Consider the following 16,821-nt stretch of genomic DNA (forward strand, 5'->3'; position numbering starts at 1 on the left):
GAATCTCTGCTCTAATATTTCATTAGAACATAAACTAAACAAACTTCCAACATAGCAAAAGCTCTGATCTGAGACCTCAGGGGGAAAAAGATAAAACCATTCTATCTGCTCATGTCCTCACTGGGCAAACCTTCCCCGTGCCTGCTCTTAGATCAAACGGCATTCAGTGCCACCTCTGGAGGCAGCAGCTTTGTGTGATATCCCAGGATTGCTATAAAAAGTCTCTTCCCTTCCTACCCTCAGGGGCCTGGCAGCTTGTCTGCTTCTGACTCTCCTCAACAGTATCCTAGTTTGTCCTTCTGCTACAGGGTCTGTGCTGAGTGAATCAGTCCCACACAAGCTGTGCTTGTGCACCAGAATATTTCCTATGTGGGATGCATGTTTGGGGAAGACATCATCTTGAAGCTATGGCCTGAACCAGAGTGCTGGATAAGCCCAGGTGAGGCACAAAGACAATCCTCTCTCTGCCGTCTTCTCCCTTAAAAACCAACCAACCAAATGAACACAAAAGCCCCTAGCACTAGAAACAAACAAAATGGATGGTGTCTGCCAGATCTGCTTGTATCAATACTAATGGCCATTCCAGACCTTCAGATTTTTTGTACTCTGTATTCTGTCTGAGCTCTTCTCTTGCCAGCACAGTTAAGTTTAATTGGCACACTACTGCATGCCAGGGGCCATGCTGCTAATCCACAAGAATGTGGCAAAGACAACAGAGTTAAGTTTTAACACTACAAGCAGCAGCTTTTATGCATTAGACGATTTACAGCCAACGTTGCCTGAGTGAAGGCTCATTTCTCATTGACCTGCAGCACAGTCATATTGCAGCATAGAGCAAGCCATCCTGCTGGATATAGTCACATATGATCAGAGCAGTGCATGACTTAGTACAGCCATACACAAGGACTTATACACCAGACAGGTCTTTAACACTGGGCAATAACATTACCCAGTTGTCTCTTATCACTGTTTTGAAGTTCATCTATAAAGACAGAGGCCCCTGTGGTAGTGGGAATCATGCCACACAGATGCTACTCTGTGCTGTTTCAATCCTTTTGTTGGTCTTTAATGTGCCTTTGTTCCTCCACATGCTGCAGAAGAGAAATGAACAGCTGGTGATTGTCTCCAAGTTTATATCTAGCTTTTATTTAAAAATTTCACAGTGCCTCCAATCTTGCCAGCAGGCTGAAACACAGAATGAAAAGCCTTACTTACAATACACATTCCTCTTTTGCTTCTGTACCTGGCATCCTGAGTGCAGGTTGTTGGATTCCTTTTCTCCAACTTTATTCCCCAGCGTCCTTGCTTTCTTGCTAGATGCATTTAGAAAGCATCCAACTGGACCACTAACAGATGGCCTGCTGTGACTTCAGGCACCTGTTGAGCCAGGTGTTGCCATATTGAAGCTATTACAGATAATTTAGTCCATGCTATGATGCTTTTTGAGATGCTAATGATCACTCTGATTTAAAGTACAGCAGCATGAAGTTTTTAAAAGCCATATGCTATCACCGTTACATAGATAAGGCCAACTATTCAGGTTGTAAATAGGCATACCTCAAAGGAAACCAATACAATAAGATGATTTGCATTAGTGACCCACAGTCTGCAAGTAGATCTTTTACACTGCAATTTATTGCTGATGAATAGAAAACTATTAATCTGTGGAAGTGACTGCTCTTATCTCCTGAAAGTTTATTTGACTACAAGAGGGAGCCCCCAGCTATTAGACAGCTCTATAAAATCTGCTCTGAGCAATTTCTGATACTGGATGTACCAGAAGGCATCACAACACTTTGCACAGTCAGACCACTGCCACTTCTGAGTGACCTGGGAAATACCAGTTTTATTCAGTGCACCTTGTATGATAAAGCAAACATTCCAATGAAGGGAAAGAAATCCTAGCTTTTCCCAACGTGTGGATGACAACTAGCCCTCACATACAGTGTCATTAGTGGCCTGTAATAAATGAATTCCAGCATTTAGCAGATTACCTGGGCAGAAAGGGGATTGGGGAAGGGATTCTGCTGTCTTTTCCTCCAGTCCTGCCCTGTCCATTTCCCTGGAAAGTTCCTGGAATTTACCAGCCCCAAGATTCTGCAAGGTCATAAGGAAACAAAAGAATTCATCCATGTTGTATTTAGACCTTGGCAATTACAGCTGGTGCTGCACAATCAAACATGACTGAGAAAGAAATAGGACATTCTCTATAATTTTCTTTGCCATTCAAGCACAGGCAAGTTTGCCTATAAACTAAAGTATATGCCACAAGGTTTGACAGTTGCATGAGATTTACATGAGAAGCTGTCTTAGGAACACAATGAAGTGTTGCACTGCACACTGTGTTGCATGGTTTTCAGTTCCCTGAACATCATACTGGCATTTAGATTCCCAGCACCATTTGGGAAAGAATTTGGAAGCCAACAGACACTGCGGGCCAGCAGCATCAACAGCAGGTGGTTTTAGCTAGCAGCCAGTGCTTCTAACTACACCATATTTGCACTACAGCATTCGATGGCTCTGTGTCAATGCATCAAACCGGTTCATTACAAGGTAAAGGGGAGGCACTAATCTAGCTGAGAAAACAAGGTATTTCAGTTGGTACTTACTAGTCCCTGTCATGGATGTTACTAAACATGGAAAATTTTTACTATTACATCACGGTGTGGAAGGCCAGAAGTGGAAAAGAAAAATAATTTTCTAAATACACAATGAAAATAAGAATTTATGAAATTACTCAAACATTCAGATTACAGAGGGCCAATGGGATTCACATCTGCTTGTTTTGCTTTTGCTGTCGGATTTTGTTCATCAGTCCTGCTCTGCTCCCACATGTGCAGAACGTGATGGAGCAGCTTCTCCCAGGCAAGGACCCCTTCGGTTGGCTCTGGTTTGGCAGCCATCGGCATCTTACCAGGGTGGCCAGCCTGCCGTTACTGCCAGAGAGTGGGACCGAGAGGGGCAGGGTCCACACCACCTCTCCATCACTTTTACTCTACCGTGACACATGCTGAAAAACGCTGTTCTCTCTTCCACACCTCTGTCTCTGCCTCTCACTCTGCTCCTGCTTGCTTTCAGTTGAACTTTCTGTTCAGCTGAAGGTTTGGCCCTGGTGCATTCTCCCACTTCCCATGCTTTTCAGGCAGAGAATACACTGAATCTATACCATCTAACATCCTCCCCCACCCATGTCCCATTCATCCCTGTTATGAGAATCCTGATCAACCCTTTTAGGTCAGCCTTTGGCCCATTTAACAATACTGAAATCACATCAACAAGCAGAGTCTGCACTGAAAATTTGGTGCTTAAAAATATTAATTCACTTAGAAAAATTACAGAAAAAATATTCCCAATTGTTAATTTTTGCTATAGCTGTATTATGTTAGCTCATTGAAATTTAATTGCTAAAGGGTTATCAGAGCCTAGAAACAGACCTAGCATCTGTCTTTTTTTAATGTCTCAATTATCACCACCGTAATTTAATGGCACCATGTTAGAGAATCACCATTGACATGCTAATGAATGGCACCATGTTCACTTACATTAGCTCTATTTTTAAGAGGTTATAGGTTGAAGACAGACATTTTATGCTTCAGATATCACTAAGGCAAGCTGTATCACATTTATCTCATTTTGCTTTTACAACTGAAATTACGTATCTTAAAAATGTTCACTGAACAGTGAACTGCAAATGGATTAAACTGTGGTCAATTACAATTTTGTACTTGCTTCTTTAGATCAAGATAAGTAACACAAATCCTTTCAACCTATTTATTACTTAATTTATCTGTCACCATTTACTGTTGAAATTATTTTCAATTTGTTTTGTGGGTTTTTCCATAAACAGATATGTCTTTTACTATTAACTTTTCAATTGAACAGCCTTGCTTTATTATAAGTGGTTTACACTATTCTTCTCATTTTGCTCAACCAAGTTTACCTATCAATATTTCTCTTTCATTTATTCTGCAGAAACTGTTGCTATCTAAAAAGTCCCAAATCTATTACATCTAAATGATCACAGCAATTTCCATATTAAGAGATGCAATGAGGTACACTGAACTATTTATCTGCAAGCTTTTCAACATATTGTATATGAATTTCTATAGACAAGGAATAAGGGATTGACTTCACAAACACAATGGAACAGCCTTCTGAGATCACCTAAGTGCTAGTGTTATCAGAACTGATTTTGCATGGGAAGTTGCATCCCGACAATAATGTGAAAGGATTTCTCACTTCAGCAAAATTAGCACAAGACTGAAGAATAATCCTATAATATTTAATACTAACATAACACTAACATAACCTTTTACAATTCATTTTATTCCATCATCATGAACGTTTTCAGCAATTCCACTGCATAGCTTAATTCTGCTGTGAACAATTATGAGGCGATGCTGCAAATAGTTTAGGTGTAGGAATCAACTATGGTGTTCCAGAATGTCTCTCAGCTCTCCTGGCTTTTCAGTCTCACTCATGTTGCCATACACTCAGAAGAGTATGCTTGAAGTTGTATAATAAAAAATTAAGTTTTCTAAGTGTAATGTTGGCAACACAATAATTACAGTGTTTCATTACAACACATCTCACAGAATAATCTCTCCTCTCTTTAATCTACATAGAGAGAGGATGTAATTGCGTCTTGGAGGCCTCATCGCTTCAGCCAGTGGTCATTGCACCCCCTGGTGTCCACATCTCCCCTAGCAGCATCTAAAAATTGATCATCTCTGCAGCTTTCTCTGAATTCCCTGCTTCTAGGTATAAAAAAAAGAGTGGAAAAAAATCACAGAAGCCTCTAAATCCATGCACAGTTTTGAGGTTTTCTCCCATATGATGTTTACTTCGTTTGTGTTGGGGTTGTTACCTCCAGAAAAAATCCAAACCTGGGCTTTTCTGCAGGGGCAAGGCTAAGGGGTCTGGGACAGACAGCCAAATGCTGCTCGTAATTTCTCTATCTCCCATCATCTCTCACAGAAAAGTATGTCAATATGTGGCTCTAATCTTCTCCCACCCAAGATATTTCTCTGGCCAAGTGCCAGGCTGCCCCTTTGCAGCTGGGCTGCAGTCTTTTAGGAGAGCTGCCACTAACTAGCTTTGTAAGGACACTGAGGAAAGCAAGGAAGGTGGAGAGAAAAAGTTATCATCCCATTAACTCTTTCTTATCTGCAACCACAGGAGCTTATAAATTGTATCACAGTTACAATTATCAACTATCAAGCAAATTCAATTCCATCAGGCAACTTGTGACATCTATTTCAGTGGAAACCCTACAGATTTTTTATCTCCCCATTTGCAGAAAAGCCTATACTCTGTCTGAACTTTGTCATTCTGACAAACTGATCCAAGAAGAACTTCACGAGGGAATTGAAGCAGACACTTCCTCTCCTCTCTCATACTGCTTTTTGTTAGTCAAAGGACATAATTCACAGAATAAGTTACAACTGGAAAATTAAGGGAAGGCTGCCTAGGTGAGCTTGGGGCAGTCTGGCGAATATTTTTTCCTCAGTACCCTGTTGATTGCTTGACTGTGAGCTTGGAATACACTCACTGGCTATAAACGTGGTTTATATTTGCTCATTTTATTCTTTATTAACCCACTGCAACTGTGGGGAACTTGATATCAATCGTTAGAAGGATTGCAGCCATCCTTGAACAATTTAAACCTGAAGGGTAATACATGGTCCTTAAAAGAAAAACTAATTATTGCAGGAGAAGTCCAATCTATCTGTAGGTATCTGTAACTGGAGACTTTGAGAGATAGGACAGAGAATAGCAATGAATTAAACTGTGATCCATGTAATGTTGATCTAAAAAATGATGGATGATACAGCCGATTGCACCTTCTTTAAGGGTTTTCCCACTCATGTTTTGCAGGGTTAAATTTACATTGGTACTCATGAATATTCATTATATTAGCCTTCACAGTGACCTCGTTAAAGGTCCTCATAATGATTAATTGATGTCAATGTGCAGGAACCTTTCACCTCTAAGTGAGTGATTGGGAATTTACATAGGTCAAGAGAAACTGAAAATCAACAAGAACATTTCTAATTTGAATCAATAACCTCATGAGCTAGAAGAAGTAAATCGCTGTTGGATAGCTGAACAGTGCCTAGTTAAATGAAGTTCAGGGCCTCCTCTTGTTCCAGACACATATGGTATACACATGGCTAGTTAGGATATTTCTAACCAGAATTTTGGCCAAAATTCAGGTAATATTTTTTTCAGTGAAAATATTTTTTAAAGTATCTATAGTTTTTGTGAAGCAACATAACAAATGGGAAATATAAGCAGAATTACCCCAGCAATTGATTCTCATTTCATAGAAGGGAGTTGATAGCAGATACCTTTCTACAGGATCTTTATCAAGTATAAACTACTTTAGTTAAGCACTCGAACTGAGTTTTTCACAGAATCCAAGTTCACAGAAGTCAATTATTTTAACAAAGAAATAAAAAAAAAAGGAAAAAACTAGACAAGCTCCCAGATCATTCTTAAAAGCAGCCTTGTTACAACAGTGCATTGTAGACAGTCACAAACCCAGGAACTGATGCACTTAGAAGTTTCTTGAGTCACACCAACATAACAAATGCCAGGAAAATAATCATACTTTCAATGTGATATTAATTTTTAAAATACTTGATTCTATAAAAGACACAAACGTGTGCTTTATTAAATTGCAGCTAACTATACATTTCTAAGATAGACTTTATATTTCATCCTTTGTCAAGAAAGTTAATTCTCACATACAACCCTACACAGCTATAAGTTTCCTTTTAGTTTTTGTAGCAAGCTATTCATGTCTCTAGATCAGAAAACCTGGATGAATTGTATATTCAAAGCAGTTGTTTTATGATTTTGTGTCATAACCAGGCAGCACCAAAACACTCTCCAGAATGTTTATTATATTGCTTTTGAGAAAGGAGAAGGACTCAGAAGACTTAGCAAAAAATAAATAAACAAAAATAAAACAGCAGCAAAGTATCTATATTTATTGGTGTCAAAAAGAAACTTCATTTTTAGCTCTCTAAAGATGTTACGTATTTAAAAGACAGAAATAAATTACTCAAAGTTTACATTAAGGCACAATAAGGTTGTCTTTGCAACACCATGTATTTTCTATTGGTTTAGATTTTAATATTTCTTTTCAGTGGAACTGTACCAGTGTGCCCCAAAGACCTTATGCCTGCTGTCTCCCACACTTTTCAGAGATGAAAAATGCTTACCACTCCTTTCAATTTAGGGGTGAGTACATATAGGATTTAAAAGAAAAAGAGACTTAAAGTCTTGCGCTTCCATACGCAAAACACACACACACATTCTATTTCTCAACTTCAAATCTAGCAAAGCCTGTCATAAATTTCAGCTTTCATGGCCAGAGGTCATTATCATTTGCATAATCAGGTCTGCTAAAATAAGGTCTTCTGCGCATGAGCGTGTTCAGCTCCCACTAGCTCCAGCAAGAACCAAGCACCCACGTTAGAAGTTCCAGGTATCTCAGTTCATCTGAATGGTGAAGTCCTGAATATCCCATCAATGATCGGAAGCTTGAATTCAACTCAACAATCACCCTTTTCCCATTTCCTTCTTTTGAGAGAATACGTAACGGTTGTTGTAATGTGCATTAGTAGGATTCATTCTGCAGCTTCTTGCCTATTCAAGAAGGATTTAGTAGAAATTGTGTATTATGACTTTATATGAATCCAGACTGCACATGTCTATGTTCTGTAGTTAAATGAGTGTTCGAATCAATCTCAAAAATGTTTTCTTCCAAAAGGAAAAAGTACTACAGTGTGGCAATGACAATCAGAGCAATAGTGGCCCAGCTGCAAACTTGGAGGCAGGTATGTATGCTTAGGTCTGTTTTCATTTTCCTCTGCATCAGAGTGTGTTAGCAGTGCCCTCTGCTCCCCAGGATCAACACCCCAACAACACAACCTGCTGCTGAGCAAAACCCTCTCAAGTTCCCGCAGTTAAAGAAAAGCCTCCTCCAAAACAGTTATACATACTGAACTTCACCAGTGCAGAACTCCTTGCCATTGACTCCTGGTCTGTGGCTCTGACTCTTAGGATGTTAATTGTACAACTCCCCTCACTAGAGAAGAGTAATGTATATTTACTTTTATAGTATCTCTGAGAGTAATCTAGTGCCAAACGGTGAAATTTCTTCACTGTGCAAGTGCTTTAATTAAAACAAGCCATGTAACATTCAAGCATTTAAAACCAAACTAAACCCAAAGCATTAAACCAGAGCAATCATCACGGCTAGCAGGTTGGCAGGGGGCTGTAACCCATGAAGCTTGCAAGCCGCAGTGCCTGCAGCAGCCCTGTGAGCTTTGCACTAAGCAGTACCTGTCTGGGCTGTCTGAGTGCAAGTACCAGCAATCTTATGCTTGGTGGGGAGCACTTCATAGGACTGCTCTGACTGAAGCCAAATGCAGTTAACTGGAGGTTCAGAGGTGGATGATTGCTGGACCAGACAATACAGGAGAGCTCTCAATGTCCACAAACATCCAAGCAGAGGCAACAACATTTTAGTCCTTCAAACACAAAAGGCTTCAAAAAACCACAAAGGTTTGGAGTGTCTAATTTTCTGCACACCAAGGGCTTCTGTTGATTTCACTGATAGATTTTTATAAAGAATTAATAGTTGTATAAACAGGTATCACAAAACAAATACATATTTCTTACTGCTGTTTTCCTGCCTTGTTGAAATGAATTTTGATACTTAAAAGGGAATTTAGTAAAAAAAACATGTAAAAAACAGAATGCAAACAGAGGTAATGAAGAGCACTACAAAGGAGAAACAATTATGCATGATAAACACTCTCATGTTTTGAGCAGAAGTTCTGGGAACTTGACAAGATTAGATTAAATCTAGCTCATTTAGTCCAATAACTTAGGCAGAGTCAAATTTAATGATAAGAATAGGTATGCAATTTGTGTAGTGTTGAATACATTTAAAGATTAGCAGGTTGCAAATTTAAATACTTCAGATAAAACATATTTGTTATAATGCCACCGCAAAAAGAATTGTGAATAGTCTTACACAGTGTGCTTTTGGACAGAGATTCAAACTCTTGTGAAGAAAGCTCTCAGACTGCCTTGAAGAAGACTATAATCAATCTCTACTGTTTGTCCAGTGGGCTTTGGAAGAGAGAGAAAAGGCTGAAGAATGCCAATATTTATATCTGAGAAATTCAATTTTATTTGACAGTGACACTAATCACAAAGAAAGAAAACAAAACAAGCCAGCATACTTCAGCAGTTAGTTTTTCTTTTCCCCTCGGTTGCAACTGCTCTATTAAATTTAATGAAGTTCTCCCTAAGCTTTTGCAAAGCAGTGAGCTTTGAAAAAACAGAGGGAAAGCAGCAAGGCATAAAGAAGGATTTTCCTAAAGAAGCTAGTTGAAAATATGTAAAAATAGTCCAGCATAGACAAGTTCATGCACAGCAACAGTCGTATAGAAAAGCCTACATTGTTCTAATCAGATGGTGTTTCTCCTGCAGTCCATCTGGTATAACACTATATTTAGGTCCCTTGGGGTAATTCCACCACATGCTCTTTTCTGTGAGACAGTTTATTAATTTTTTCTTAATGTGTTTATTCCACGAGTTGCATGGTAGCCCCTACTGGTAGATTTGTAGATGTCACTGTGTCCTTGATTCAGTAAAGGCCTCCCTACATTACAGCCATACTATGAAACCAATCATTCTGCTTCACCACGGAAATCATCAGTTATTCCATGTAAGACTGGAATTACAGGCATTTTGCTCCTATATTTGGCAGTTTCATGTTCCACTTGAAAGTTCTGTAACACTCAGACTCCTGGCAGTGTGACCACAGTAATTCATTCTTCCTGTGAAAAGGGGAATTTTCCTTGAGAAAAAATCTCCACAGTAATTTCTTACAGATAAACAAGCAGTCTCTTTTTCTATCCTTTCATTTAATGGTAATCTGTGTTTATTAACTATTTGACCCACATATATTCTCTATTTAATAAGGATGACTTGAGAAAAGCATGCACCTTTTCTAACAGACATGAACTAAGAAAAAGAAAAACATGACTAGATCATTCAGTCATCCAAATCCCCAAAACAAGCAAGTATGGCTCACACCTTCCAATGTTTGTATCTGTTGAAAATTTCAGAGGAATCAGGGGGGTTAAACAGGGTTGAGCTTATCCCAGTGATATCTCCTAGATCAGCTGAGTCTATGGGGCATTGCTTCTTGACAGCAGGTTTAGTTCACACCAATCCCATGGGTAACTAGTACTATAAAGAATACTGCCCTATCAGTTCTGTTTCATTACACCTATCTTTCCACCCACATAAAGTAATGTAGTGAAGTGATGTATGATCATTGGTTGTCATTAGCAGGCTTCACTCATGCTGTCAGACCATGTCAGAAGTGGGTGCGGGATAAGGAAAATGTGCAGGCTCGGTTCACATAAATGATGTACTATGTCTCGATCAAGGGTGGGTGCAAATGCAGGTGCCTTTGTTTCATTTGTTTCCTGAAAACTTTTATAAAAAAAAAAAAAAATCCAGTGAATAGAAGTTCTGGGCTAAAGTGATTACAAGAACACAGCTGAAGCTAGCTGATGCAAATTAATTGGAATACCAGCAGACTGAAAACAGAAGGACTCACCTAAATCTATACAGCTGGTCTTTATCTACAGATCAGAATAAAATGGTTTTATCTTTCACCAGGCAGTGGTAGAAAAGGCAAAATTTCTATGGGTTATGCTTAATTCATTCTAGCAAATTCCATTTCCAGTACTCAACATGTACTTGTTTGGCTTATGTAAATTGCCCTAGAAGGCTAGTACCCCAGACAGCTGTATTTTAGGTGAAAATAGCTGGTATTATGTTATGTGAAGATGAGCTTATTCTGCACAAAAGGTTTTGAATATTCTTAAAGTACAAGCATTACTTTCTGCTTAAAGATTAAATACAGTGACTTTGAGAAGTTATATGAAACAGTGCATGTTCTATTAATTTCTGCTGTAATTTATAATTGCAAATTTTGTAATTGGTAAATTACAGTAAAACCAGAAAAAAGTGTACAATTTCTCTTGTCTTTAGAATGGATTATGTCACTAGAAGTTAGAACGCTGATGGAAACACACTTAAAGGGGCTGCATGTTGGCATGTGGATAGTGAGACAGAAGACAGAAGTTATTCTTAAAGTCATCCCTGACCCAGGTACACTGTGAAAATAATAAAAGTTATTATGATTTCATCTTGAACCAGCTGATATTATTACAGAAACACAGACACATTTTTTGGCACATGAATCATTGCCAGGTCTGAAATAGAAACAGCTATCCAAACTGATGAAGGGTTTATGTGCCAAAAGATGGCCAACCTCTTTCAACCACATTAGATGCTAATTTGTACCTTTATTTGCACCCCATTTATACCCTTAGATCATCATAAACAACTCTCCTGTTATAATAATTCAGCTTTATATAGATCTGGCATCTCAGACATCTTACGGATAAACAGCAGACTACTTGATGTATTTACACAGGTTTTCAGGATTATGCAGAACCTCATTCTCTTTTTTTTTTTTCCTTTTGGAAGGGGTGAGGCAAAGGAAATAAGCATTTCCAATGCATCATGTTTAGAAAAAGAACCTTCCAAATGTAAACCAAGCATTGCTGATCCAGCACTGTCTTCCCCAGTTTGCCAAGAGACAAACAATGCAGACGAATGGACACAGACAATCACCCGTTAGCTATGCCAGTGCTCAGACTGGTGGATCATGACCCAGCTTCAGTCTGGAAACCATGCAGCCACATCAGTGTGGCTCTCTGCCCACTGAATTTAGCATGGCTTATTAATTCAGACACAGCACTATACTGTGCTGTGCACAGCGGTTGGTGGGCTCCCAAATCAATGTTAACAAGCAGCATGAATATATGGTTGTCTATAATGATCTCTGTAGTGACACCTGGAACATAACAGTGTAGCTGAGAGTAGCAGCGCTAGGTCACAGAACAGTTTAACCTAGCTCAGTACCTCACCTCCAACAGTGGCTGAGATTGCAAGGAAAGAGGACAAGAATGGGGCAAGCATGTGTAACATTTCTTTCGTAAACTCTCACACCTGCAAGGACATGAACCCTTCTTTAATGCCTACTAATCCACCCACTAGTGACATTTCAAATGGCTGATTTATCATTGCTCAGGTGGGATGCAGCAGTAGATACAAACCAGTATCACTGTGGAACACAGAATGTTCTTAAGCAGCTGTAAATGCATTAAAGTACTAAAGGCAAGTGCTGTATTTTTTCTGACAAAGAGGTGAAGCTTGAGATAATTACACCTAAAACATACTTCCTAGCTGTATATTGGCTTCAGACTTTTGCATGCAGGACTTTGTCTGTGGGGAGGAAAAAGTCTTCATAGTGTCTTCTGGCATCCTGGTCTTCACCAAGACAGTATCCACTCCCTTTAAAGGGCAGCACACATCTAAGAAATTCAAAGCATTTAATCATTCAGCTCTGAGAAAGGCTCTCTCTCTAAGCTTTACCTCTAATTAAACTAGATCATTACACCTTATAAACAGAAAAATCAAAAAGTGTTAATACATAATGAAAAAAACCCAGTCAATGTTAAGTTGATACTAAATTGAAAAATAAAAAAAAAAGAAATTACATTTTTACATGTTAGCCTTCAGAATAAAAAAGCCCAAACCCTGGAAATGAAGAAAAACAGTCTGTAGCTCAAATTGTATAAAGCATCATGTGTTTGCCCTATTCCCAATATACAACATAACCTAGTTCTTATGTAGTTAAGCGGTTTTCTAAGGTCTTCAAAAGGAAAAATCGGCATGTGCAAACTAAGACACGTGGGGGACATGATCTCTTGCTTAAGTTCACCGTATACATTGGAGACGGATCTTTGAATTGAATGTTTATCATATCACCCAATTCAGTGCTCTTTCCACAAAGTTACATTGCCCACAGTCCATTACATTTTTAACAGAAAACACTGCATCATTTCCTGGAAATCCATCAACGTGCTCATCCACTGAAAAGCATGTTTCACAAAGGCTAGGTATTGTACACAGCTCAGCATAACTCCCTTTGACTGCCACATTACTGCAACTGGAATACTTTTGTTCAGCCCCACGTGCAGCTCTTGTTACGTGTTGCTTAAATGGAGTAGAGATTGCTCTGTGAATAACAGCAAGGTCAGTCTCTTGTATCTCTCTAATCAATGGTAATTTCTTCATACTAACTGGGTGAATGCCAGTAAAGAATCACTAAGCCTACTCTGGTAGAGAGTCAATAAAAGTAATTCAGATGAAAACTGTATCTGTGACTTTTTAAAATCAGTTAAAATTTGTTGCTAGACTTTTCATTTTACTCGGTAGTGCATACTAGGGTGGTAAACGCTATCTTAATTCATATTCACAGAGGTCTTCATCCTCTGAAATACTCCCCACTGCAATGGCTGAGCCTTTTACAAGGTCTAGGCCCATCTTAACTACCAGAAGCTGGGGGAACAAAACAGACCAGTTAACTACGCTTGGATTAGCAGAGTGAAAACTCTGCTATTTAGTACTCATCCAGATGTTCACATCAGCAGATACCATAAGTATCTTACACTTTTGGGTGTCACTTTCCATAACATGGAGCTAACATACACCCTGATGAATGTCTCTGCTTTTTCCTGTCATCTTGCAAACCCACCAAGTGCTCCATGGAAAGGGAAAAGCAGACCAGAAAGTGGTGATTTCACTCCTCTGTGATTGTCAATGGTCTGGCAGACATAGAGCTCAGATCCCTGCCCATTCATTCCCCATTCTTGCGCTATTCCCCTATGCCTCTGTGCCACTGATTATGCTCAAGAAAACAAATTCAGGGGAGTTCCTTGTCCCATGACATGGATGCACAGTAACAGAAGTTCTCTATGAGACATGACATCTGTTCTTTCTTGCCTGCTCCACAATAATGACTTTTAGATAGCCCCAATAAACAATATTCTTTATTCTTGTTCATGCCGAAGCTGACACTGCACAGACATTAGTTGTATTGATGGGAACTGACATACATACTCATTCAAGTCAAACTACAATGGCAAATCTTTCAGAACTTCTGGGTTCAGCAATGGGTAAACATAAATCTAGAGCTTTTGGTGCAAATCTCTTTTAGTGATCTGTTCTGTAAAGGCAGACTCAAATTTATGGAGACATTCAAAGTGCATGTTGGGAAAACAAGGAAATATAAGCATGACCATTTCATAAATGTTCACAAATCTTTCTTCCTTTTGAATTTTGCACTTCGTACATTTTTGGGCTAAGACAAAAACTGTTGACTATGTGCCTGCTTCTCTGTTGGTTGCCTTCTTGATTTGGTTGTCTTTATCAAACTTCTTTATCAACTGAAAATAAACTCAATATGCTTATCTTGTTGCCATTTAGAAGACATTAGAGGAAACTTTATGTGATAGCAAGTTTACTGGTCCTATAGACACTGTCTATATCTATCTGCAGGCTTAGCAGAAATAGCCTGAAGTAACAAAGACAACCAGCAGTCACAGTATCTTCATTCAATAGACCTTTTTCAGTTTATATTTTCTGCTTCTATTTGTCCCTAGGAAACATTTTCCCCCAAAATATCTGGCATTTCTTCTTTTATACAATATGTGAGTATCAATTTCCGTGGCTGACTGGCAGCATTTCTTCCAGCATGCCTTTGTGAAGGTTGGACCCAAAATGGGGTCACACATGTTCCCCTTTACAAGCAATGCTTTTTTACTCAGCTATACCTGCTACACTCAATTTGGTTGAAATAATTCTTGGCTAAAGGTTTATTCCAAATTTCATATACTATTCTGTGTGTAATGCATCTTCTACACAGTTATAGTTTCGGTTTTTTATCGTAAGAGCTCAAAGTTAATGAATAAATAGAAAGAAAAAAAAAATCTGCACACTTCTAAAAATCAGAAAAAAAGCTTTGACAGTTCATACAGAAAAAACATATGGGGAACCAGGTAGTAAAATGATCCTGTTTAGTTCCATTAATCCTAGTGAAAGGTCAAAGCAGATAGCTACTACCCCAGGAACAAATAAAGGACAGTTTTTGCCCTCTTGCCTCACTTCTTTTGCACCTACTGTATAGCCATAAAAGATGTGAGAATGTTCAAAGTAGGGTATAAACTACACTTTTGCCTGAGACTTTGGTGAAGAGAGGCCAGGCTCTGAGGCTGGGTGCCTGAGGTACCTTCTGCACATCAAATAGACAAGTAGTTCCCTTCTTTTACACCATAGGGAGTGTCCTGGCTCTGTTTTGGTACCTTCAGAAGCTACATGTGATCTCTCAGTGTCACAGTGCCACTTAAATTAATTCTCAGATTTCAAAGCCATTTCATTTTCTAAAAGAAAGGACATGAAGATATCTACTCTGCTCAGATTTTGCTCATTGGAAAAACCTTTTTTTCAACATGGATCTTTCAAAAAAGCAAAAAAACCCCAAAACCCACAAATGCTCTGTGTAATTAATTTAAAAATGGAAATGTAGATTTGTCAAATAATCCATGTTTTCTTGCTTCCAGGAATCCTGTTAAATGGACTTGTTTTGTTGCTGAATTTTTCATTTATATGCTAAATTGAGCCTCAACTTTGATACTGTCTACTTAGTTGAAATTGTTCTTTTCTCCAGCATACCTTCGTTAAAAGGAACTTGGAAAACAGTATATTCTAGGAATTAAATCAGCATGCTTTTTGTGAGTGAGTGCAGTGTACTGAAGGAGCATAATGTGTGTTAAAAACATTCAGCAAAAAGGACTGGTAATCCATACACAGCAATGCAACTTGACAGCAGCATGAGCTGCAGTATGCACAGGATGATGCAAATACATTTTCTTTACATCACCACATGACAAGAAGTGCACTGGAACTCTGTTAGCTCCTTCCCAAAGTATATGAGCTAATCTGGTCACTTGAAGGGTATGCTTTTGCTCTAATGGTTCTTTGAGCAATTTCTAGGCTTCACTACTCTTTTGCCTGGACTGCCTCTTGTAGGCAGTATCTGGGGATGTGAACCTGCAAACACCGTATTTTAGACATGAGAAATGTCTGCCTTCTATCTTTTTAGGAAGGCACTCTGACAAAAATCTCATTAAAATAAAAAATGAATAAAATAAAAGGGGTAAAGAAGTGATGGAGTTGAAAGACAAATGGTCAGCGTTATGTGGACAAGTTAAAACAGTAATACTGTATGTGTTATAAGCAACATCTGTTTGCCTGCAGAGGACTCAGATGCTTGCAAATAACCTGACAGCAAATCCACAGGAATGAAGAGACTCATAATTGTTCACAGGGGGCCTTGGAGTCTGATTCAAAGTTGTTCATATTTGTGTAAATTCACCGTGTCTTTTGAAGCCACAATGTGCTACAAAATCTTTGTTGTGTGAGGCCCAGAAGGAAAGAACAACCTTTAAAATATTAAATATTAAAAATAACATTTTAGCATCATTGCCAGAAATACTCTGTGTCTTTGTCCCTACTTTGTTTGACCTGGAACACCTATGTATTCCAATATATTGACAAAAATGCTATCCTGAATAATGAGTGTGATAATAATAAAAAAGACACAAGCATGAAAGGGAATTCTGTCTAGTCTAGGGTATATATTAATAGTGCATCAACAGGGTGCTTGACTGCTCCCCGTATTAAAAATGCAAGAACACTTCAGTGGGTTTCCTTGGATCTCTTAACTCTGAACCATGAGCATAGTTTTACAAAAGAAGGTGAGGAAGAGTCTGATGTGATTTGTGGCAATGGAACAGATTTCAGCAATGT

Source organism: Egretta garzetta, unplaced genomic scaffold, assembly GCF_000687185.1.
Source record: "Egretta garzetta isolate BGI_Z169 unplaced genomic scaffold, ASM68718v1 scaffold63, whole genome shotgun sequence".
Lineage (NCBI taxonomy): Eukaryota > Metazoa > Chordata > Aves > Pelecaniformes > Ardeidae > Egretta > Egretta garzetta.